Here is a 24,445-nt window from a genome sequence, read left to right on the forward strand (position 1 = left end):
TAATGTGTCGTCACTTCAGCTGTTACTGTCTCCAAGGATCGTGTCATCAGCTGAATAAGCTCCAAAAACAACAGCAACAACATAACACCCAGAGATGAAAATATGAGCATGCAGACAGGTTTAGCGGTGAACCTGGCTGAGGTTTAGTACCGAGAGCCTCTGTTTTATCGCAGGGTTGAAGGGAGAGGGTGAAGCTATTGACACACAGAGGTACGGCTAAGCCACTTCACATCCCAATCGATCACAGGTCCACTCCACTACAAGTGGCATTCCCCTTCTAAACAGAGACTTTCCCGCCTGCCTGCCTGCGCTGGCTTTCAGAAGCCGGACACCTGGCTGGGTTCTGGTCCAACAGGAGCTTCAGTGACAGTGCTGCGCAGCCCTTTCGGTCCTCCTTTGTTCCTCGATCAAAACTCAGTTTGAGAATGTTTTGTTGCTCGGTGTTTGGCTGCTGCAGAAGCAGGAAACAGATGGCTGGCTATTTATGGACGGTGCTGCAGAATCCAGCTCAAATGAAATGTTCTTTCAAAGAAATTCTGGCTTTTTTTAATGCCTGCTCAGGGAACTTCATAAAGCTTTGGACCGAGAACCTGTAAATGGCCCGTGACAATGAGATTATAAAAGATAGGCTTTAAAGTATTTGACATTATCAGACTGAATTTTAATGCCTCCCTCTTTACCTTCTTCAACTCCTGCTAATCTCTCCCAGGAGGACACCTATTAACCTGGACCAACGCTCTGCCCCTCTGGAAGACCGGCCTCGTCTTCATCACTCATCCAACCCATAATTACACTGCAAAAATAAAATCTTAGTATTTTTGTCTAGTTTCATGTTCAAATATCTCAGTACCCTTGAAATAACTCAAAACTGACTTACAAGTAACTTTTCACCAGGACGTAGGAGCTTGTTTGAAATGGGCTTTTATGCTAAATTCACATTTTTGTACATCCATTTGGGTTTCTGCTGCATTTAAAAACAGCCAAATTGCTTCAAATAAAACAAAAATCAAAACACTCAGGGGGTTTTTGGCAGTAAGTTAATGTTTTTTGGTGTCTGGAAAATAACAGCTTCAAAAACCTCCAGAACCTATCGTCATAAATCAGCAGGAACTGCCTTTCACCTAGCAACCCCAGCAAAGCCCAGTCAGTTACCTAGCAACCAGAATGGAACTCTGCCCGGTACGTAGCAACCCAAACCGAGCTCCAGCATGTTTGGTAAGCTGCTTTTACCGCTGTATGCGCTGTACAATGGCAATGAAAAGACAAGTGTTTTGTTGTCGACCTTCCATCCAGAGTCCACTTGCTGTATTCTTGTTAGTTGCACAGGAGGCTCTACCAATGCTTTTCAAAGATGTAAGGTTGTATAATTGCGTCAGCCATTTTCATGTGTGGGTATAAAGGCTAAGTTGGTGACAGAGGCCCTAAAACACCTCACTAATGATTTTGTGCAAAAAATGTAATAAACATGTTTCAAATAAACCCTAGACCTATAAAAACCTGCTCAAGGAAGCATCATGGTTAATAATACTTTAATATTGATTTTAAAAAAGTGCTAGTTCTCCTGAGGTTATTTTCCTTAAAGCCTGATATTTTCCCATGTTATAAGTGAAATAATCTGCCGGTGAAAATAATATTTTATCAATACTAAGAAATTATTGACTCAAAACAAGCTTCCATATGTTGCTGAAAAGTTACTTGTAAGTTAGTTTTGTCAAATATCAAGTTTATCAAGATATTTGCACTAGAAATTAGACCAAAAATACTTGGTAAGATTTTGTGTTTTTGCAGTGCACCAAATGACCTCACAGTAAACACGGTGGATATTTGCTGCATTGTAAGCAAACATTAAATACATGTGGACCTGCCCAGAGTTAATAAGGCTCCTTTAAACACTGAGGATAGTTACCATGGAGCCATGTTTATGGCGAGGTCCTGAATAAACTGGGCTGTTTATGCTGCTGGATGTAAATAAAAATCAGGCCACGACGATAAGCCGTTCGTGACATCCCGTCTGGCAGGAGGTGACAGTTTGAAATTACATTAATCCTTATCTATTCATTATGAAATTTGAGCGTCCGCATGGAGGTGTGGCAACGCCTTATCGCTGTGAGGAGCCTCAGCTGAATTCAAATTGATTTCTATCTTTGTGGAATCTATTGCAAATTCCTCTCATGGCCGGCGACGCAGAAGGCAGTGACTGCTGCTCACAGGTCAAGTCAGATTAATCTCAGGCTATCTGATCAGCCCATCCCAGAGCTGGCGCTATGTGGGAGAAATATAGCACATTTTAGATTACAGCACTCCCTCTAAAACCCTTTAGCTTTAGCGCATGTCTCTCAGTAGTTTGGAACGGAGCATTCATTTAATCTCTGGGCTTTTCTTTTAAAGGCTATCCCACTAGGTGCCATCACTAGGAGGTTCAAGGGCAAAATAAATCAGCGATGACACATCACATCGTTGTTATGTAGGGCGCAGAGGTCTCCTGTCTGCAGGTGGGAAAAAAAAGCTCAGGTTGAGAGAACACCTTTGTGTCTGGATCACATTAACAGCCTGACTCATTACATTAATAGCTGTGGCACCACAACATGAATAATGCCGTTCCTTCTGTGAAGGGGTTGCAAAGTGCCCTGACAGCAGAAAAAGCAGCAGACCGTGATTAACCAGAAATCCATAAATGACACAAACGTGTATGTATGGCTGAGAGGGGGCGACGGCGGGGTTACTCCAGAAAAACCATCAACTGTAAACAGAGAGCAAGAAAAAATATTCTTTGGATTTTAGGCTATCATCCACCACTTTGGTTCGTCCAATCTGCTGCACAGATTGAGGTCTGGACTTTGACTGGACCATTCTGATGCAGATTTGCTGCTGTGTTTAGAACAGTGATCTCAAACCGCATAACTCAAGGGATAAAATCCTGCAATTTTTGGATCCTACGCACCTGAACTAAACGGTGAAACTGCACTTCAAAAACACAAAATCTTATTTCTGGTCTAGTTTCCAGTGGAAATTTCTTCAAATAAAACAAAAGTAACTTACAAGTATCTTTTTTAGCAAGTTATTGGAGCTTGTTTTCAGTACTTGCTCCACTGGCAGATTATTTCTCTTATGGTAAAAATGTCTTGTTGTAAGTGAAATAATCTGCCAATGGAGCAAGAACTTTTTCATCAATATTAAGGAATTAATTATTTAAAATCATCTCCTCTTTCTTGCGTATCGTCTCTGAATATTTGCTGCTTAGCTATTCAGCTGTTAGCATGTCATGACAGTCATCAGACTCTCTTGTAGCAAAGGTCTTCAGTCAGAGGCCTCTTCAGATCCGCTGCAAGACAAACTGCTACCACGACGTCTTGGGGAAAATTGAATTGCAGCTAAATTTAACGTCCCTTTCAAAAAATGTGTTTTACTTTTGATACAAGATACTTGTGCTGAGCGTCACGGACCAACCTCTCTACTTTGGTTTCATCCGACTAAAGAAAATTGTTCCAGAGTTCTTGCGGTTCGTTCAGATCCAGCTTTACCCAAGTTGCACCAGTTTTGGGGGGAAAAGTGTTTTAGAAACTGATAAGGAGCTAATTTGCATTATATCTCATGTCAGTGATGGGCATACTTTTCTTTCCATGATTAAACAAAAAGAAAAAGTTCCAATAAAAAGTTCTGCAAGGGACTTTCTGCCAAATTTGCTTTCAAAGCAGAAATGACAGCAATAATCTTCAGAGGGTTTCAGTCGCCGTCCTGCCTCCTTCCTTTATTGTTATGAATCACAGGAGAGCATGTGGCCGCTTCTCCCGGATCAGCACAACGTGGAAATTCTACAAAAAGCCCGGTCTCTCTCTAACCTCGCCCACCTCCTAAGCACTTTCCACCTTCCCCGGCACCGGGGGATCCGTCACAAATCAAGAATGGGAAGGTCAATAAAAGCAAACCATGCCAGACTCCCTGACTGACACATCAAAAGTTGCCACAGTGGTGCTAAACGCGCTGCCTTCTCTCCCATCCGACCAATTTAGCAGCGTCCGAGGGGAGCCCGCTAATCCATGGCTCTGAAAGAGCGCCTAATCAACCTCTGATTAAGAGCGAGCACGTCAAGGTGTCCAGCAGCATCCCCGCCGCCCTGACCTGCACCCTGAAGCCAGTCACAACAAGGAAATTGGATTTATTTGTCCTCGCAGCCTTCCATCCCCCATGCTTCCTCTCGGATGCCTCAAGTCTCCTTGGTCTTGTTTTGGGCCCTTCATTCATTACACACTTGCCAATAGCAAATGCAGAGCAAACATTTAATTCTAACATCTTTCTTCCCTTTCACTCCCCCTCTCTTCCCTTTTGTCTTCGTTTTTTTGGTGGTTGTTGTTACGAGTGTCCCCCGGGCGTCTGGGGATGAATTAAACATCAGTAGGCTGGTAGGAAGGGCACAGCTTCCCCTGAAACGACTGAATGCAGAGTGCTGTTTGAGGAGAGAGAAACAGTGGAGGTGACAGGGGAGGCTTTACTCAGCACGAGGACGTGGAACCATCAGGGAACCACTCTGACCTCTAACATCAAACCACCTTCATGCATAGTCAGTTTTTACCCTCAAGTCTCTCCAAGTAATTGGGATATCCCAAACTAATGAACAATGTGGAGGATGTTTATCTTTTGAGTTAGGGAACAATCTACTGCACTTAAACTTGAGGGAGATTTGTCAACTTCATTTTTAAACACACAGATATGATTTGGAGCACATAAAGCCTTATAAAGCGTTATATAACACCTTCAACATTAGGTTGCAGAGGCTATGATGCAGCACTGCAGGTAAAAAAAATGGCATCTGCACTTCTCAAAGTCCTTTAAAAGACTCCTGTGCACACACAGAGTTAGCAGTTCTGTGGAAACCTTATAAGCAGCTGGAATAGAGAGAAAAAAGTTATCAAAACAACTTTATTAGAAAATACCAAAGCAGAACAACTTCTGCCTTTAGCTGCAACTTTTTCTCCTAAAAGTTGTTAAAACATTGGGTTTAAGTGACTGCTGCCTCAGCCTGACTTGATGTCCCGTTATAGTTATATATACTGTATATCAATAGTGAGTATCAAAAAGTTATATTTAACATCATATTTTAGCCCAAATATTGTAAAAATTTCCTACAAATATTTCTAAATTAGCACCAAAAATCTGTGATTTTGATAACAAAAAAACCACAAAAGCAATCACAAAATCCTGTAGGGATTTAAACAGTTTGGTGGGTTTTATCAATACATTCTGGCACAACCAACATTTAGATTTTTGATATATGGTCCACAATGAAACTGCGTTTGACACCCTGTTCTAGAAAGCACAACGTAACGATGAGATGTGATGCCAAGCAGCTCGTTGTCAGAACGCGGCACTTTTAGGAAGATGTACAGAAACGTCTCTGATGAGTTTTATGAAGTTGGCCCACATTGCTGGTGATTGATTATCATTCTTAAAAGAGGATGCTCAGTTAGGCAGGCAAAAACTGGCCAAAACAAAACCAATATAATCCATCTGCTGTCAGCTCAAAAACTATGTTATAATTAATATAAGCTTTGATGTATATTTATTCATTTTCCTGCTGGCACACGAAGAGAGAAGCAGCGCTGCAGACTTTCAGCTGTTATTTCATTTGTTTTCTTTTGGTCTTGTATAATCAGAGGGTTGAGCGTGGCACGTTTAAAGATCCTGCAGGCGAGTTATGAAACATTTCAAGGTGAAATATCTGACTTTTTTCACCCCGTAAGTTGATTATCCCGGAGAAATGAGTCTCATATTTCAAGGTAGAGTTCAGTGAACTGTGGTCAAGTGATTAATACCCTTCTCCAAGTCTTTGTCAGAGACCTAATGCTTGGATTTTGGTTTACAACATCAGAAACGTGGCGTGTGCGCGTGCGTTTGTGTGTGTACGGTCAAAACAAGAACAAAAAGTCAAAGGCTTTTCCAGAGCGAGAACAGACTTGGTAGGAGTGTGGGTTAAAAAGGGAACATCCATCTCCTCAGTCCAACTCCTCTGTCAGATATCGCTGCTATTTCTGAGCGACTTTCATCAACAAAGTACTGTTCTCATCCAAGGCAACGCCCACACAAACACACAGCTGAGGTTGTGTAATCTCTTTTGCATTACACATAAGAGACGACTCTTCCACTTCTTGGGCACTTAGCAACAAGAAAACAAAGGCTGCTGCTGGTGGTGCTGCCCAGAAGAAACCAATCTCTGCAACATGATGCAGTTCTGCTGTTTCTAAACGCTGCAACATGAGCCGCAGGTTGAAATTTTACCGAGAAGGCAAACGGTTCACCGAGAAGGCAGCTGCAGCCTTGGCACACCCACACAGAAAGGGGGAAATAGTTTAAGTAGACGCAAAAGTCAGCCCCACCTGAGCTGGATTACAGGGCTGGTTCATCTCAACCTCCAGAACAGTCCGGCTAATTATTTCCTAACATTCCAACTGTTTTATGCAGGAGCGTGAATTCCTCCAAATCAGTTGTTTTTACCCATATCCCACTAATGTTCCTCCTGCAGCGCAACGTGTTGTGTGAAAGATCCCACCTCCGTCTCTCTGCTGGAAAGCAAAAAGCTGATCACCAAACATGACTAGCATTTTGTCCATTATCAATATAACACGCTAAATCTTAAATCCAAAGATTTGAAAGGGACGCAGTGCTTTCCTACTAATTGTCAAATCTATGACAACTAGATAATAAGGTCAAGAAAAAGTTTTAGTTAAACAATAACATGCAAGCAGTCAATATCCGACTTTTTCACGACCCGGTCTAGGGAAGTTTTTTTCCCACCAATTCCATATCAAAGTTTCTGAATCCTAAATTATCTGCCAACACCAAGTCTCGATCAGATACTTAAAAAAAACCCATAAAATAAAAAATGTCTTCCTTCCAGTTCTCTCCAAGAACGTACTAATAAAGATTAAAACAAAAGTGATGAGAACATGTCAAAAAGATCCAAACTTTGACATGTATGACCCTTGTTCAGCCAACAAACCGGGATCAGCTCCAGTCATGATGAAGTTGTCACTAAAAGAGATCTAAAACTGCCAAATAATTTCACTTAAGTCCAAGTTAAAAAGCAGGAACTTTAAACTAAATAACCCAGTAACAGACTGAAGGCTCCACAGGTTGTAGCTGAAGCCTGGACTGTGTGAATGTGTAAGTTAATAAGCTGATCAATACCGCTGCCACATCATTACAGCACCAGTGGATCTCAGTATAATTACATCTGGGCTTTTTGTTCAATTAAGTGTGCAGCTGGGGGATGCGAGTGAGCTTTGGCCTCATTTCTGAAGCAATCTTGGCCATTTTAAATGACCTTTGTACCAAGCAAATATACAGAGAGCGATCAGTCATAACACTGACTATGTAATGACAGAACAAACACTTACAGCTCATTATTTTAGGTTTTTTCTATTTCTGCTGCCATCTCAAGGCAAAAAATATACATTTAAGAAGAAAAAAATGGATAAACTCAGTGAAAAAGCATCCAAACATTTGATTTGCACTCAAACTATCTATAACTAACATTATTATAGCTATAATCTTCAGCTTTACTGAAGATTTAAGGTTGATTTGAAGATCTTTCATCCAGCAAAAGGACAGAAGTTTAATAATTATTACTTTTTGATTTACCGTCAAACAAGTTAAACAAATATTATATGTTTTATTTGTACAAAGTGAAGTAATTTAACACTTCACAGCAATGATGAATACCTAAGATAATGGAAATTGTCTCTGAAGTATTTTTTGACAGTTCTTGATCTAAATAGCTAAAATAGAAGATTGTTTGTACAAGTTCGTGTGAAGAATGTGATGCTACTTCCAGTTGTTTATTTTACCTGTTTACATTTTGATCAAATGAGACAGAAAACCACCTTTACTGACAGGAGGTCTTTAAATTACAAAAGCAAAAAGCATCAAAACAAAAGAAAAAGTGTGTTTTTACCTGGCAGAGGTTGAATTAAAAGACTCAGGAACAAACTGAAGTTCCGGAACAAATTTAATTAAAAATAATTCTCATCTTAGTTTCTTTAAGTTAAAATGACTATGCTATACATACATTTTTAAAAATAACATTTGTTTACACATTTATGATAAACGTAAACTTATGCATTGCTTATGTTAAGATTATATTTAGTTGAAAAAACCAGACAATGCAGCGTTGCTCTTCTCTTCCACATCATTTCTGTACTTTGGTTTTTACATTTTTCTCCTTAAAAGTCCCAATTTGCCTTCCTGCTACTGACAGCAATATGTGTGATCATTTAGATAAAATTGGACATTTATTTTTTTAATATTTAAAGGGTAATTTTATAATTCAACAAAATAATTCAGAGGAAAATCTTTATTAAATTTTGAATTATATAAATATATATTTTTTAATTGAAATAACTTTTTTCTATAGTATTTACATACAGAAAAGGAAACAAGAGAAAGCTGAGGAAGTTTGGACTTCATTTTGTTTGTTAAAGTAGCAAATCTTACAGATGAAGAAAATTAAACATAAGATTTGTGTGTTCCTCATAAATGAGACAATTTTTGATCTTTGGAAATGTGATTAATTTCTAATGTACATGTCAGAGGTTTTCTGTTTTCTTTTGTCTCTTTATGGTTCAACTCTTCAGTCGTTTGATTCTGAGCTAAATATTTATTCATAAACAAATATGTATGTCTAATTGGAATCTGAATAAAAGTGTTTCTTGTATCTCTACTGTTATAAAGAGAATGATGGATGTATGAATGATTCCTAATAAAAATTTAAATACACTAAACAGGTGACCCTTCTGCACCTCCAGAAGCCATTGTGCGGTTGGGCCCGGTCAGAACCAGGTGGGTGTTTTACACCTGAGGGTTAAATTGCACCAGATTTCTCAACTTTTAAGCCTCCTTGCAGCGTTTGCTAAATAATTGGGCAAAGTTCTGAATTACGTTCGGTCTCAGACACTTTGCAGAATTATACCGCACTCTGAATCAGGAGGAACAATCCATGGAGTTTAATTAGACAAGGCCTGAGATCCCTCTGTCCTGCAGGCTTTATGAGTGTGCACATTATTTAAATTCAGGAAAAGCACTTTGCACCTTGGTCTGGAACGGTTCAGCAAGGCATCACCTCCCACTGCTCAGCCTTTGTTCCTCATTTCTGCTTTGTATCAATTTGTTTTTTTGCATGTCAAGTCGAAAGGAGGATGTCAGTGGAGACAGCCTGCTTGTCTCACACACATGGCTGAGATAGCTGCGATTTATAACAGCAGTCAGAGCGACAGACTTCACTTATCTCAGACCAGCTCCTCTGCTCCTGCCCTTTCACTCCGCCAATGAGAATGAAGGTTGCAGGTTGGGTTATTTTGTCAAAAGCAGAGGAACCATTACAAATCTACACAATCCATCCTTCTGTAGGGCATGGAGCCGCTCCCCTGGCGCCGCGCTGCTGCAGACCTGACTCTCCTCAAAGCTGCCAGTCCATCTTTTTCACGCCCAGGAACCTCAGGGGGGGGTTGTTATCACAAAGGGCCAATTTGTTATCCTGGTTTCACTCCATCACAGGAGGCATTATTTGGGACTTTTATCTATCAAGAAAAAGCCCTTAATGTGAGCTAGAAAGTGCGTACTCAGTCATTATGCCACAGAAGCTATTGACTTGGTCTTTTAGCGATGGAAGCTGAATAAAACCGAGCAATTTCTGCAGCAACCGAAAACCGGGAACGGCAGGGACGGAAACTGCGTTGAATTTTCCAACATGTGAAAATGGAAACACCAAACCTGACACCTGAAAACGTCAACAAGATTAAAAAAGATGAAAAAAAATTGAGTCCTTTCACACATTAGTCTAGAATCTAGAACCTGTACAGCACGATAAATATCGCTGGATGATGAATTGTCCCAGAAGTTATTGCAATGAAAGATAATATTGTTGTTTGGAGACCATTTTTAATTAGCACTGATGACATAAAAATGCAAGCACATAGTCTCAAAGTTCAATAAACTTTATTTTCTAGTGAACATTTAACACTGGAGTACACTAGAAAACATTTTAAATATCCAAAATAAATAAACGAAACACATAAAATGAATTATGAAATCTCTGTAAACAAATTTATCCTTCAACAAAATAAGGGTTGAGACTAAAGCACCAAACTGAAGATTTTCTCATCCGTTTTTTGGTAGAAAGAGAGAGAAAAATGATAAATCATGCAAAAGGAAATTCAGTGCTATACAGCTTAGCTAAAAACAAAATTACAAAAAAAAATATACAAACAGTGTCACACCGTCCTATACCCATCATGTTCAAATTAATATGCAACAAATCATCAAGGGATCATTAAATTAATGCTATTTGATGGAATTTTGAGCAATAAAATTTAAAAGGGAATTGCATATTTGGGTATTTTAATGGATTTTTAATATTGTATAAAAAGTGTTAAATGAAAAATCTGCAGAATTTGTTAATTTTAAAAAATCAGATTCAGATATTAATCTTCAGAATATTCAATTGAGTAATTGATCACTAAAATAATCGATAGTTGTAGTCCTACAATAGAACATCTTCGCCAGAAGATTAAAGTTTTGGAAAATCTCAACCAGAACCTTCCTGTCACTTTCACAGGAAATCTGAGAGCCACAATCTAACAGGCGTGGGGTTTCCAAAGAGAAATTTCTAAAAGTTGCCAAGTCAAGATATGCAACTCTGATACTTCTACTCAAAAAGACAGAGTTAAATAATTTCAATAAACCAAGGAAACGTTTTGAAATAATAAATTGGTGTAAAATCCAGACATTTTAACATCTTCTGGACCACCAACGACTCTGCAACAGCACACCTGCAGGATGGCCAATATTTCATAAACCTGAGTGCAAAGCCATGATTTATCGCGTTCACTTATGACTGGAGACGCTGGGGATGATCGATCGGTTTATCCTCCAACATGAAGTTGTGTGTAAATAAATCAGGTAGGGAAAAAAGATAATTACTACCTTGGCAGTTTGGAGGGAAGATATTTTCTGGAAGCCAACCTTCCTGCAACGACCTTGTGCCCCTCCAGTCTCCATGGCTATGCAGTTTGACCATCATCATCATCATCATCATCATCATCATCATCATCATCACACTCGACTGACCTGCCTTTGTAAAACTTCCTCATCTGTGTAAAAGCCCATTAACAGCTGCACTGAGATGTTTCCATTCATTCATCATGGCCCACACTGGAATCCATTTCAATCTGAGTGAATCTTCTTCTGTGAAAGAAGAACCAAAACACAACTTCAGCGTTGACCTTTGCTTCCAAGATTCAACAACCAATCACTGAACGTGACTGGGTCAGGAACCATAAAAGCTTCGGTCTACCGTCACAGTCCACCTTAAAACCAGTTTTCTGTCACCATGGATGAAATCAAAGCTGAACAGGATTCTGAGCAAGATGGACAAAAAACACCTCAAGAGTTTCTAACAGCTATCTGAGAGGAAATTCTGCATCAGGTTCTCTGACTATAACCCCTTACCTTGTGGGGTTCAAGGCTCAGTTCCAGGTCCACTATAGTTTACCCTTTAAATGATTCTACTTCCTGACATTTTTCCGTCCTTTTCTGTTATTTTCTACCACATCTATGCCAATGACATCCAACTGCATCTCCCTTTTAAATCAGACCAGCAGGACAGTTGTCTAGAATCAATGATTGGGTCTCCAATAACTTTCTGGTTTTTAATTACCAATAAGACCTTTGCTTCCAAGATTCAACAACGTGACTTTAGATGAAGGTGATTGATTAGAATGACCTGAAACAATCAATGAGCAATCAAGGCTTTGGTCTACCATGAACTACTGTATAGGATCTACTGGGAGACCAAAACCACCAAAACAGACCAAGAACTGAAGTTCATGGCTGACAATATGAGTAAGAAACACATTCAGAGTAACATTTATTGGTCCGATGATCGAGAAGTTTGACCACAATGGCAAGAAGTCTGATAGAAGGGACCAAGGTGAGTCTCTCAGACCTAAAAACAATGTTTAAAAATTTTGTTCCTTTCAATACAAAACTTAAGTAACAAGAACTACAGGTTTGTCTGGTAAATGTTTGGTTCAATGTGTTTGTTCTTCATTCATTCAGTGAAGTTACTTACAGTGGGTAGAGCATCCAGAAATTTTACTCAAGTAAGAAAAAGAGTACTTCATAATAAAATTACTCTAGTAAAAATACTCCTAAAAGTAATTATTTCCCCAAAACGTTACTGAAGTAAATGTGACAACAGAGACCTAGACTTCAGGAAGAGGGAGAGCAGCCAGGTTAAAACATGGCTCAGCGCCGGGGGAATAATCAGTGCAAAATGCTACATGGATTTCTGAACCACAACTACAGAAGTAAAATATGTAATTAGAAATATTAGTGAAGCATTTCTTCTATAGACTCTTCCAGGCAGATTTCATCTACAGCGACATCTACTGTTTTCAATAGGAACTGCAGTGAGTTGTGTCTCTGACGCAGCTTTCAGCTTCTATGCACCACAAATCTGGAACAAACTTCCTGAAATCTGCAGAACAGCCAAAACACTGAGTTCCTTTAAATCTAGACTAGAAACCGCACCTGTACCTGTTTAGAGCTACTTTTCAAACATAAAATAAACATTAATCAACATTTTGATGTGTAACGATGGCACTTGGCAAAATGTAATTCAATTGTTGATGACTTTGTATTTTTGTAAAGCCCTTTAGCTGTCTTGTTGCTGAAGTGTACAAATAAACTTGATGGATCAAATAAATCACATGTCGAACTGGAGGCCCGCAGGCCAAGACCAGCCCGCCAAATCCATTTTCTGTGGCCCTATAGAAGAAATACAAGTTCATGATAACTTGTGCTTAAATAATCTCCTATCAATCAAATCTTAGTTTTTATTTCTCCGAGGCCAAATTACATAAATGTGAAAAGATGTTAAATATAATTTATTAATAATTACAAACTGAATCCAGAGAAAGCTTCATTTTAATTTATTCATAGGTAGTTTTACCTAAATTTGGCACAACTGGCCCTTTGAGGATATTCATGATTTAAATGTGGCACAAAATAAAAATTAGTTTGACACACTGTATATAAGTCATAAAAGGTTCAATTTATTTACATCCATGTCTAAGTTTAGTGGATAAAAACTTCTGATGGAAACTTTAAATATTGTGGAAGGCGCCGATTAACCTGATGTGTAGCAAACACCAGGAAAAACATTTGATTGGAAAAAAAAAAGATTCTCTAAACGAAAATTTAACATATTTCCCTTCGTTCTCCTAAATGAAACACAGTAGCATTCACAGCTGGGATACTGCAGCGTTTTTCTGTGAAACGTCTATTTGCCTTCCTGACATCCCAGAGCCGGTCCCAGTCCGGCCCAATCACCTGTCACAGTCCTAAAACGGGCCGCTGCCCCCTTTCTCCCCCTTCACTACTCATCATTACACCACAAGCTGTCAAATTAAAAACTTTCAGGCTGCGTGAATGCCTCCTCGGAACTTTCCCTTTTTCCCAGCAACATATTGCAGAGATAATTGAGGATATTAGCAGCCAGACTGTTACCAAGAGATGAAAGGCGAGGAGGGAGCGGTGACAGCTCCTCTCGCTTGTGGCGGTAACGAGGGACTGTCAAAAGTCTCTCTGTGTTTATCTCGGATCATCTAGGGGGATTTAAAACCCTTACCTTCACAATTCCATTCTTTATGGCGCGTCCTTTATCCACAGTGATTTACGGGGGCTAAAGCCCTGCGCCGTGTGATGAATGAGGACTCTTCACAAGGTGTCAGGGCCAGGCAGCGGTGGGCGCCGCCGACACCCCCTCCCACCCGCCACCACTTCATCTTTCCTTTGGCTTTCTCCTCTCATCCTTCCCTCCATCCCCGTTTTCAAATTGGACTGATTAGATGCTGACATATTAAGTGGATTCGTCAGAAATTGTGAGTTGGCAGAAATAGATTTTTTCAGCCATGACAGTTGGACGGGATTTGATTTAAAAAGACAGCAAAAAGAAAAAAGAGGGCCAGATCCTTCTGCAGGATGCGAGAAACAACTCCAAGTTTTTAGGAATCTGATGGTCAACATTTTCTAATTAGGATTTTACACTGCAAAAACACAAAATCTTAAGGTTTTTTAGTCTAGTTTCTTATGCAGATGTCTTAGTACACTTGAAATAATATCAAAGCTAACTTACAAGTAACTTTTCAGAAAGATATAGGAACTTAATTTAAGTCAATAATTCCTTAATATTGATGAAAAGTTTCACTGGCAGATTATTTTTCCCTCCAAGTTATAAGTGAAATAATCTGCAAATGGAACAAGTTTAGTCTTATTTTAAATGAACTGAGATAATTGAAAGCAGGTCTTGTTTTCACATAAAAACCTACAATTTTCAATATTATTAAAACTAAAAGTTAAGATGTTTGAAATAGAAAACCCTAAACTGAACTGTCATCAACAAGAAAAAAACATTTTTTATATATTTAACGGATTCATTATTGGCAGTAAAAGACAAAACTGGCAAAATGGAGTAAAACCAGTTACTTTTCCAGATGTAGAATAAAACAAAATCACTGTTCAGGGTAAAAATAAAAAGTTTTGGCACATTACCAACAGCCTCCAAGTCTCCGCCCTTTCCAGAAACATAAATAAGTTGTACAACATTAAATGTGGCAGTCCTCAAGGGTCGCTGTCCTACCAGGTGTAATTACTATAATTATTGATTCAGGCGTGTTAAAAGCAGAGCAACTTCTTCAAGGGGCCCCTGAGGGCCTGAGTTACTGTAAAAACATCATGGCTCACATGTGACTCATTTTAAAAACTTTTCTTCTTATTAGAAATATAAAGGGAGTCTCATAGAAGTTGGTGCAGCGATAAAGGACCAAAACAAGCTGCAGTAAAGCTCTGATTTAATTAACCCCGTCTCCTTCACACTCAGTATACCTGCTGTCTGTGTGTGTGTGTGTGTGTGTGTGTGTGTGGGTGTGTGCGTGTGTGTGCGTGTGTGTCCTAGTGAAAACCACCAACACTCCAGAACCAAGTTTACAATCCCAGACCCTCGTCAGCGCTGCCAACTTGCTGCTGCAACTCCTGGACCTGATTGGAGGTGGAGGCAGAGCTTCAGAGTCTCTGCTGCTCGTTAGCAGCTAGCCGCTGCAGCAGCTCTCTGCTGGCTCTGTGGAGCCGACACAAGCTAAACTGCTAACCTGCCACAGATTTTTTACCCCTTTCTGCAGCACAGTTCATTAACACAACTGACACAGTTAGCAGAGGCGGGCTGGAACAATGCCCCCTCTGCCTGTCGCTGACTTGCAGGGGAAGGAGTTGTGCTCATTTTTACAAATTAAGCCCAATGCTTTTGACAAACTCCCTTGTCTTTCCATCTCATTAAAAAGTAAGGGGCTTCACCTGGTGGCACAAGCAGGTAATACAGAAAAGTCTGTGGCTGCAGAGGAATCCTGCAGGAGGCATCTGCTGCTAAATGTCACCAAACTGACTGGCGGAAACCCAGGGGTATAACGGCTTATTAGGGCGGCTGCAGATGGGAAAGAGGAGTACATTTTTGCCAAAAAACTCAGACATTTTTAGATTAACCTGGGATTTTCTAGAAAAAAACACTTGGGAATTTCTAAGCTCAAAGTCAAAAGTTTGTGAAAGAAAAATCTGAAGTTTTGAGCTTAATCTCAGAAAATGTCTGGAAAAAAATTCTGAGCTCAAAAAATTGTAAATTTGCTAACTCTAATTTTTAGATTAATTTCAGAAAATTTCTAGAAAACATGAACATTTTTGAGCTGAAAAAGTTATCAATTTGCAAGAGAAAAGTGAGTTTTTTTATATTAATCTCAGAAAATTTGTTAGAAAAATTTTGGACATTTCAGAGCTAGAGTTGAAAATGTTTGAGGAAAAAAAACTTGTTTTAGCCTAATCTCAGAAATTTCACATTTCTGAGCTCAGTCAAAAAATGTTTTCTTAATCAAAAATAGGAAATTCTCTAAGATCAAATGTTATAGATTTGAAAGAAACAGAAAAATCTAATTTTGTGGTTAATCTCAAATTGCCTAGAAAAAACGTGGACATTTCTGGGCTCAAATTTCTGAGAAAAACCCCCAGAAATGTTGAGATTGAGCTCAGAAATAAAAAAATAAAAAAATAAAAATAATAAATTCTATGAGCTAAAAAGGGTCCTACATTTGCATAAAAAAATTCAGAAATTTTGAGATTAATCTCAGAAAATTTTGAGAATATAACTTGGAAATGTTTGACCTCCAAAATTCTCCATCCTTGAATGGATCTTTGCCATCGTCAAAATGTCGGATTTATTGCTGTAATGTTTCTTGTTCAGTTGAGAGAAATTATCTCTAAAATTTAATGAAAGTAATTTAAACATAAATTATTATATGATTTATATTATACTATTAATTTATCTCTGAATAACATCCAATGTGTTCAACCATTGGATTCATAACTTGAAACAATAAAAACATTATCAGCTCTTTCAAATAAATATCGACCAATCATGAACATTCCTAATGTTCGGAGCCGACCAATCAGAGAACGGTTGGAACTGATAATTATGTTAACGAGATGCATTTGTGATACATTTATATTCAAACTGCTGACCTGACATGACTGTAGTCCATAAATGGAAGTGACTTCTTGCTGTTTTGTTATAAAAAATGGCCTTTTCTTGTGATTTTTTGCCCATTTCTGAACTTCTCCTCTTATCTGCAGAATGTAAGTTTTTGTTGGATGATCTGCAGTGTCCTGTAGTTTTACTTGACTGCAGCTGTGGCTCATTTCAGCGCCTCGCCTGTATTAATTTCATGGTCCACAGCCTCTGACAACCACCAGGCTGCTGGGAAAATCACGTGATTCAGCAAAAAAACTCATGATTCAATTATGTTTATTTGCCATTGAGGGGTGCAGTAATTAACTCGATCCTGCCACCCCAGCAATTGATTTTCAACGGGGTCATCAGGATGCAAGTAACCAGCACATAATCACCCTCCGTCTTGGTTTCTGCAGCAGACGACGAGCAGAAACAGCAACTAGTCAAAGGCTCACAAACATAATTAAAATGATTCATAAAATAACCCTGCACAATGATTTCAGCAAACATTTAAACAGAAACTTTTCACAATGAGTCGGGCTGCATTTGCATGTTCAGTTCATACATTTTCATTTGTTTTAGGGCAGCTGTCATGCCGATTGTAGAAACTGTGTCACAGATTTTGATGGGGCTGAGTGAGGGCGGGGGGGATCTGAAAGCCTTTTCTGTTGGGAGGAAGAATTCGTGGCATCCTGACACAAAGTGAAGTGTCATTTTATTGACATTGTTATGCTGACAACACATTAAGATTTGTTTTAAGAGTTCAGAAATCCAGTCTAAGATCCTCCGGGAGTCGTCTCGTGACTTTGCATAAATATCACGTAATTAGCATTCAAGGGTGAGAGCAGATTCTTGCTGACAAGTCATGGCTCAATCATTTTAAAAACAGCAGGCCCTTTGTGTTGGTGCTGCTGCGAGTTTGGCAGGTTAGTCCATTAAGCAGAGCTCGGCTATGAATGAAGTACAATACGGCACAAACACAATGAAACACATTACGGCGTGGCGGGGAGAAGCCGCGCGTCAAGGTTACTTTAGCTTCAAGTTTCCATCGGTTCTGCTTCCCGTCAGAATTTGATTTTACCTCCAGTTCTCTTTTAGATTCCCTTATTTAAATTAGCGTCTACCTTCGGCTTGGTTTCAATTTGGAGACAAAATGGTAATCATCAGCCGCACGGGGGAATCTCGTTTAGCATTCACTCGCGCGTTTCTTAAGGTAGATTATTTCACATAATTGAATGAGCGGCCCTGATGCACAAAGTTACCTCTCTGTTCTTTTTGCACCGCTTGCAGCTTTACTGAAGCATGATGTTCCAGTCGGCTGGCTAGCAACACGCGCTAGCTCCACTATTGTTAGCCGGCTAGCCGACACGTCGCCGTACCTTCAGACTTTCTGTTGCTTTTTTGTCCTTTAACTTCTCTTCTGTTTGGAGACACAAACAAAGAATCAACACAAGTCCTCACTCTCCCATATTGATCTCTGCAGAGGAGAACAAAGAATAATAGAAACAGACATTAGAAGCATTCAGAAGTGGCTTGACATTGCAGGCTGCTAATGAATCAGAATGTAATTGTTCAGCCGTCTCAAGGGCACCTGTTAGGTGATTTTCTGGTTTTGTTGAAAGCGCTCTCTGCCTTGCCGAGGAGAAACATTCAGTCTGCTCGCTTTCTTCCCTTTGTTTGAATTCCAGAGCAATTTTCTGCCACTTAATAGATGTCTGGGCTTAAAAAGTAATTATGTTTGTGTTTTTAGGTTGTGAAAACAAAAAAGGAACAAATTGCTGCTCGACAATATTTGCCCTTAAATGAAGCAAATCACAGAAATGAGTCTGGAACGATTAATCGGATTAAGTGACTATTGAAATAATCGTCAAAAAATTTAGTAATCGATTAATCGCTAACTAGAGGATTCAGACCCTTAGAAATTCAGAGGAATCAATGTTGGCACAAAACATTCATCAATTTGCTGGAAAGCTAAAAATAAAGGGAACCTTCACCTTTTAGCAACAGGTTAGGGTCAAAACGATTAATCAGATTAATTGATTATTGAAATAATCATCACCTAATTTGGTAATCGTTTAATCGTTAACTGGAGTATACAGGCAGGACATTTATCATTTTGCTGGAAAGATAAAAATAAGGGAAACCTTCATCTTTCAGGTCCAAAACGATTAATCAGATTAATCGATGAAATAATAATCAACTGGAGCGTACATCTTCTTAAGAAGGCCATTTGCTGTCAGAACAACACAATCAGAGCAATAATTAAACACTGTAAAAAAAAGCTATTTGCATTTAAGATAAAACTTTTGTCTGAAAATATGTTCAACAATGATCTCATAAAGTTGCGGTTTTAGCACCGCCTGCTGCAGATACTGTAAAAAAAAATCTAATAAGCACCTTTGGCATTGAATTATTAATTGGCTAATTAAGAAACCAATTAATAATAGAGTGAATCAACAGATTCACTCTATTGATATAAAGTCAAGCAGAAAGACGTCTGCTGATGTTTAGTGTATTTTTTAGCTGCAGTTGTAACAAATGGTCAATTGTTTACTGACGCAATGCTGTTTTACCTGTAAAAGCAATAATATAGTCATTTCTTTTGTTTAAAAATGAATTTAATTGTTAGTTTATTTTGATTTTTAATGTATTTCTATATTGTATGAAGTTGTTTAAATGTAAAATCTGAAAAATGTCGCAAGTGTTTTTCTAATTATTTGTCAGAATAATCAATTACTAAAGTAATCATTATTTGCAGCCCTATGTTCATCGTGGGGAAGAATCTTACATTAATTGTAGCTTTTCAGTTTCAGAAGTCAAAATTTTCTGTTTTTTTTCTCCAACTTTTCTAAGATTAATCTCCAAATTTCTGTTTTCCAGCAAATTTTTGACTGAAATTTAGAAATATTTCCCGAAAATGTCATCAGACAGAGCTCTTAATTAAACAAACCATCAAGAAAACCTTTTCCTAAAAGTCCCTGAAAGCTGAAGGAAATGAAAATCATTCCTCTATGAATCAGTGAGAGAGTAATGCCTCGTTATGAGTGAATGTGTAAGTTTGCACGTTTGTGGTGTCACAAAGGCAGAAATGATGTGTGAACCCAGCTCTACATCGACTTCCTGTCCTCTGTGCTCCGCAGAAACACTTCCTGGTTTACTGATGTTTCCAAGCTGTCACTCCGACCGAAACCGTCCGATACAAATCTCCCATCATGCCCAAACCAGATCCGTCCCCACAGCATCCAAAGTATTTAAATGACCAAAAATAAAAATTAAAAACAAAAATCTGGCGATAAAATTACATCAAATTACAAATAAAAGTCATATTCAGTCAGCATGCGCCATAAAGGGTTCTAGAATAAGAGTTTACAAACTTTATAATCCAAAGAGCCATTTTGGGTCAGAACAGCCAAATTAAGTTTGTTTATAACTGCAAAACATTACAGGAAACAAAAACTGATCAATTTTTAGAAATACCTACAGAAGGTAATGTTTTGTCATCTTTAAAGTCTCTGCAAAAACACAATTTTCCAATTATTTTTTAGATAATTTAGATTTTAGTGCAAATATCTTGGCATACTTGAAATAAAACAAAACTAACTCACATGTAACTTTTCAGCAAGCTTGTTATTAAGTCAATAATTCCTTACTGTTTATGAAAAGCTATTAGTTTAACTAGCAGATTATTTAACCTGTAATATGGGAAAAATGTCTTAAGTGAAATAATCAGCCAGTGGAATCAGAACTTTTTCAGGAATTATTGACTGAAAACAAACTTATAAATGTTGAGGAAAAGTTACTAGTAAGTTTGTTTTGTCTTATTTCAAGTGAACTAACATATTTGCACAAGAAACTAGACCAAAAACACTTCTGTGTTGTAATTTTGTGTTTTATTACTATTTTTAGGTTTTAAAATAAAGAAATAGGTTAAACTTTTCCAGCCATCTGAAGAATAGCAAGGAAGAAAAACACAGTAGATGGAGAGTGATAAGATCTACAACAGACTATCCACATGATGAAACATGGTGGTAGCAGCATAATGCTGAGGGGCTACATTTCTTCAGAACACAGATGCACACCACACTTATCAGATTTTGCCAAAAACTTTACAAAATTGTATTTTTTCCTCGACTTCATGGTGGAAAAACTATGAACACATCCTCAAACCGTGGAAAACGTAAAGAGGTGTGAATGTTTTCGCAGAAGCTTGCAGCAGTTTCTCATCTGCATGAGGGAGAAGATGCAGCGCTGCATATTGTTCTGATGAGCCAGGTGTATCGACGTATTGACAGCAGCTAGAGCGTCTTTTTTCTCTGCACAGCATTTCAGGACGCGCAGCGGAACAGAAACACAGCTGACAGTTCAGCTGACGGCCACAGACTGGCCTGTAACTACATTAACGTCTGTGTGCGTTTTTAACACGCCGAGCGAAAATCAATTCTCTGTTAATGTGATTGAGCCGCGAACGAACTGAATACGTTTCACTGCAAATCAGGATTTATTTACCCTGAAGTGTCTCTTATTTTCCTTGAGAAAATAAAATCACACAAATATATATATATATATATATATAAACATATATACAGTATATTATATATTGCGTACGCCATCATTTGTGTCCTGATTTGTAACTAATTTTTTATTCTACGTTAGCGCTGAAATAAGAGAAAAAAAATGACATTTTTCATAAACTGTTCAAGAAAGTCTGAGAGTTTATCCTAAAGAAAAAACATAAAAATAAAGGATGGATTCAAATACATGAATTGTGAAATCAAAAATAAGCTAGAAAATGTTTCCAAATATTCTTTTCTTTCTAAAGCTAATTCTAATTAAGTGCTGGACTCCTGGTGTCCATCGGTTGAACATTCAACTTTGAAAAAAATGTAATGATAGAAAGAAAGTAGCCACCCTATTTCATGTTTTCTCACAAACAGAAGAAAGTCTGGAGTGTTTATACTGAAAACACCCACATAAAATTAAAAGATGACACAAAATAAATACATTTTGAAATAATAAATAAGTTATAAAATGCTCCAATGTATTTTTTTAATTAAGCGTTGGCTAAAATATCCCAACTCTTGATGGACATTCATCTTTGAAAAAAATCCTACAATTTAAAGCTGCATTATGTGACTTTTATGAAAGGAAAAATAGTTTTTTTACATATTTGATAAAACTGTCATGTTGTCACCAGTATAATATTAGACTATGAATAGATCGATGTTCTCCACCTCTTCCCAAAGTTGCTGTTGAAGTCTGAAGAACAGCATCACTTCCGGTCAAGAACAACCAATCACAGCCAGGAGGAGGGTCTTAACGCTGCCAATCAACCTTGTTTACTTGCTGCTAAATGTGCTAATGGCAGAGAAACAACTTATTATTCCATGAAAACTGTTTTTTCACCGTCATCGGAGGCCATGCTAACCAGCATTAGCATTCGTGGTTTTTGTAGTTGTACATGGAGCAGGCAGAGGAGATAGATTTTTTTCACAGATTATGTTTCATATACTGTCAAGGTGATAGTTTTAACAAATATGTAAAAAGCATATTTTAATAACAGTTGAATACTGCTGCACTAATGATAGAAAATATTTTTTTAAATAACTTCAAATACTTAAAATTATACAGAGCAATTTTATTAGGCTACAATGAACTCAGATGTATATTTTAGATGGAAAATAGACACAAACTCCTTCAATGCTTTGTCAATAAGAAACAGTGACACGATTCATTCAAATGAAAATATCCCATTTTAAATTTTCTATTTTTTTACTGGTTTAAACCCAGAAATGCACCTTGTTCAATCCAGAGGAAACAGTGTTAAACAGACCAAAACAAACAAGTTGTCCGGCTCCAAAGTCACAACAACACAAACAAACGGATCGATCCGGACCGCTCTCCTTCAGAGGTAAAACCGTTAAAACCGCGCCGCCGCCCTGAAAGAGGAGTATTTTTAGGTGGCTCCGCTTCACAGCAGTAGCCGACGTTAACAAGGCTTCCAGTTGGTGTTCCTGTCTGCGCCTCCAAACCGACAGAGAGTCCACAACCGCTTGAAGATAAATTTAGAAACCATTTATCTCTTTTAAGGCTGTGCTGTCTTTGCTAACAAAGTGCTTTAATTAATGGAAGTCCATGCAAAAAACCCCAAAACCCACAAATGCAAACATATGGTGTCGATCTGCTCTGAAGCTGGCTGCACAGCAGGTTCTCATGGACAAACAACATCAGAGAGGAAAACTCCAAAGAAACCGAGAGGTATGATGGGGAGAAGACGACTCTTTCTACTGCAACAGGACGACTGAAAACCGTTTGTTCACAACTTCAACAAAAACGCAGCAGAAATCAGAGCCATCCCCACGGAAAAGTCTTCAACGAATAATCAGGAAAGAATAATTAAAAATCTATTTAACATGTTGAATCATGACAGTTTCAAAGCTTGGAAAGCAACACTCTGCATCCTGAGTGTTACATTTCTAGCAGCTGGGATTTTAAAGCATTAAACTGAAATATTCAGCAAAATCATTTTAGTTTTCCTGAACTCACGCAGATCTGACTTAATGTTGTTGTTTTTTAAAGTGTGCTCCAAAATCACAGAAATACTGTTTTCGTAAATGTAATTACAACATTAATTTACCCCAAGTTCAACGCAAAAACCATCCCAGAAGCATGATGCTGCCACCACCGTGTTTCACTGTGAGGACAGTGTTCTAAGAAGTTCAACTTCTGTCTAATCTGAGCAAAAAGTCTTCTTGGTGTCTTTCCACTGGCAGACTATTTACCATACCATACCATACCAACTTTATTTATAAAGCACTTTAAAACAACCACAGCTGATACAAAGTGCTTTGACTTATAATAAGACATATTTCCCATATTACAAGTGAACTTGTAACAAGTGAATTACTGAGAAAAATTACTGAGAAAATTTTATAGTGTCATTCAGTTTAAAGTAAGGGATTCCAGTAGTTTTGTATATATATATATAAAAAAAAAATCACCCACGTAACAATTGCACTTAAATTAAAGGTTGAATTTCGTAATTTTTTCAGTATGAAAATGTGCCACAGCCTTAAAAGGTACATTCATACTAAGACGATTTACACATTTTTATCAAGTTGCCAGAACATCTAAATGGCAACGAAGGAGTTGAGGGGAAGAAGTAACGATCTAAAAAGCAGGAGTTGGGAAAAACAATCAATACTTCACCTATGTGTTTGAGCTAAAAATGCAACAAGTAATTGGTTCTGAATAACTCTACAGCAGCAAAACTGGAGCTATAAGCTGAGTAAGAATCTGAAAACTCTTTGGCAGTTTTCAGATTCCTATATTAAAAAAATATTTACTGAAAACAAGCTCCTGTATCTTGCTGAAAGGTTTTCTGTAAGTTAGTTTTATTTAATTTCTGTTGAAACTAGACTCAAAATGGAGCTAAAATGTAAAGTTTTGTGTTTCTGCAGTGCAGACGCCATGGTAACGGGATCTGTCCGAAGTATCTGCAGCATCCATCATGTAATTAAAGCTGCCTGTTACCACTGCCAACAACGTGATCAAATATAGAACTTCCTCTGAAGAGAAAATGTTGAAAAGTGAAAAACTTCATTCCACCTTTCACCACAAAAACACAAAATCTTACTAAGTGTTTTTGGTCTAGTTTCTAGTACAACTTAGTCAAGGAAAAGTCACAATACTTTATAATAATAGTAAAAGTAAAAAGTGCAGTGAAGTAAAACATCAAAAAGGGCATTTTTCCCCAAAAGACTCTTTTCAGTAAGATACAGAAGCTTGTTTTAAGTCAATAATTGATAAAAAATAAAGTACTACTTCCACTGGCAGATTATTTCA

At 38.0% G+C, this 24,445-nt stretch overlaps 1 protein-coding gene across 7 annotated transcripts in view; it reads right to left on the reverse strand.

The window, feature by feature from the left end:
* LOC102237105 (RNA binding fox-1 homolog 3) overlaps positions 1-24,445 on the reverse strand; it is a 538,118-nt gene that overhangs the window by 477,806 nt on the left and 35,867 nt on the right. Inside the window, exons 2-3 of one of the 7 annotated variants that reach the window (XM_023348367.1) lie at positions 17,866-18,023; positions 11,119-11,235 (exon numbers count right to left, since the gene is read on the reverse strand). The exons of 4 other annotated variants lie outside the window; for them this stretch is intronic. The gene's annotated coding sequence lies outside the window, so the exon portion shown is untranslated. Of the gene's footprint in view, positions 1-11,118; positions 11,236-17,865; positions 18,081-24,445 lie in introns of all 7 variants that reach the window. 2 more of the 7 variants (XM_023348365.1, XM_023348366.1) reach the window with 2 other exon arrangements.

This window comes from Xiphophorus maculatus, chromosome 16, assembly GCF_002775205.1.
Source record: "Xiphophorus maculatus strain JP 163 A chromosome 16, X_maculatus-5.0-male, whole genome shotgun sequence".
Lineage (NCBI taxonomy): Eukaryota > Metazoa > Chordata > Actinopteri > Cyprinodontiformes > Poeciliidae > Xiphophorus > Xiphophorus maculatus.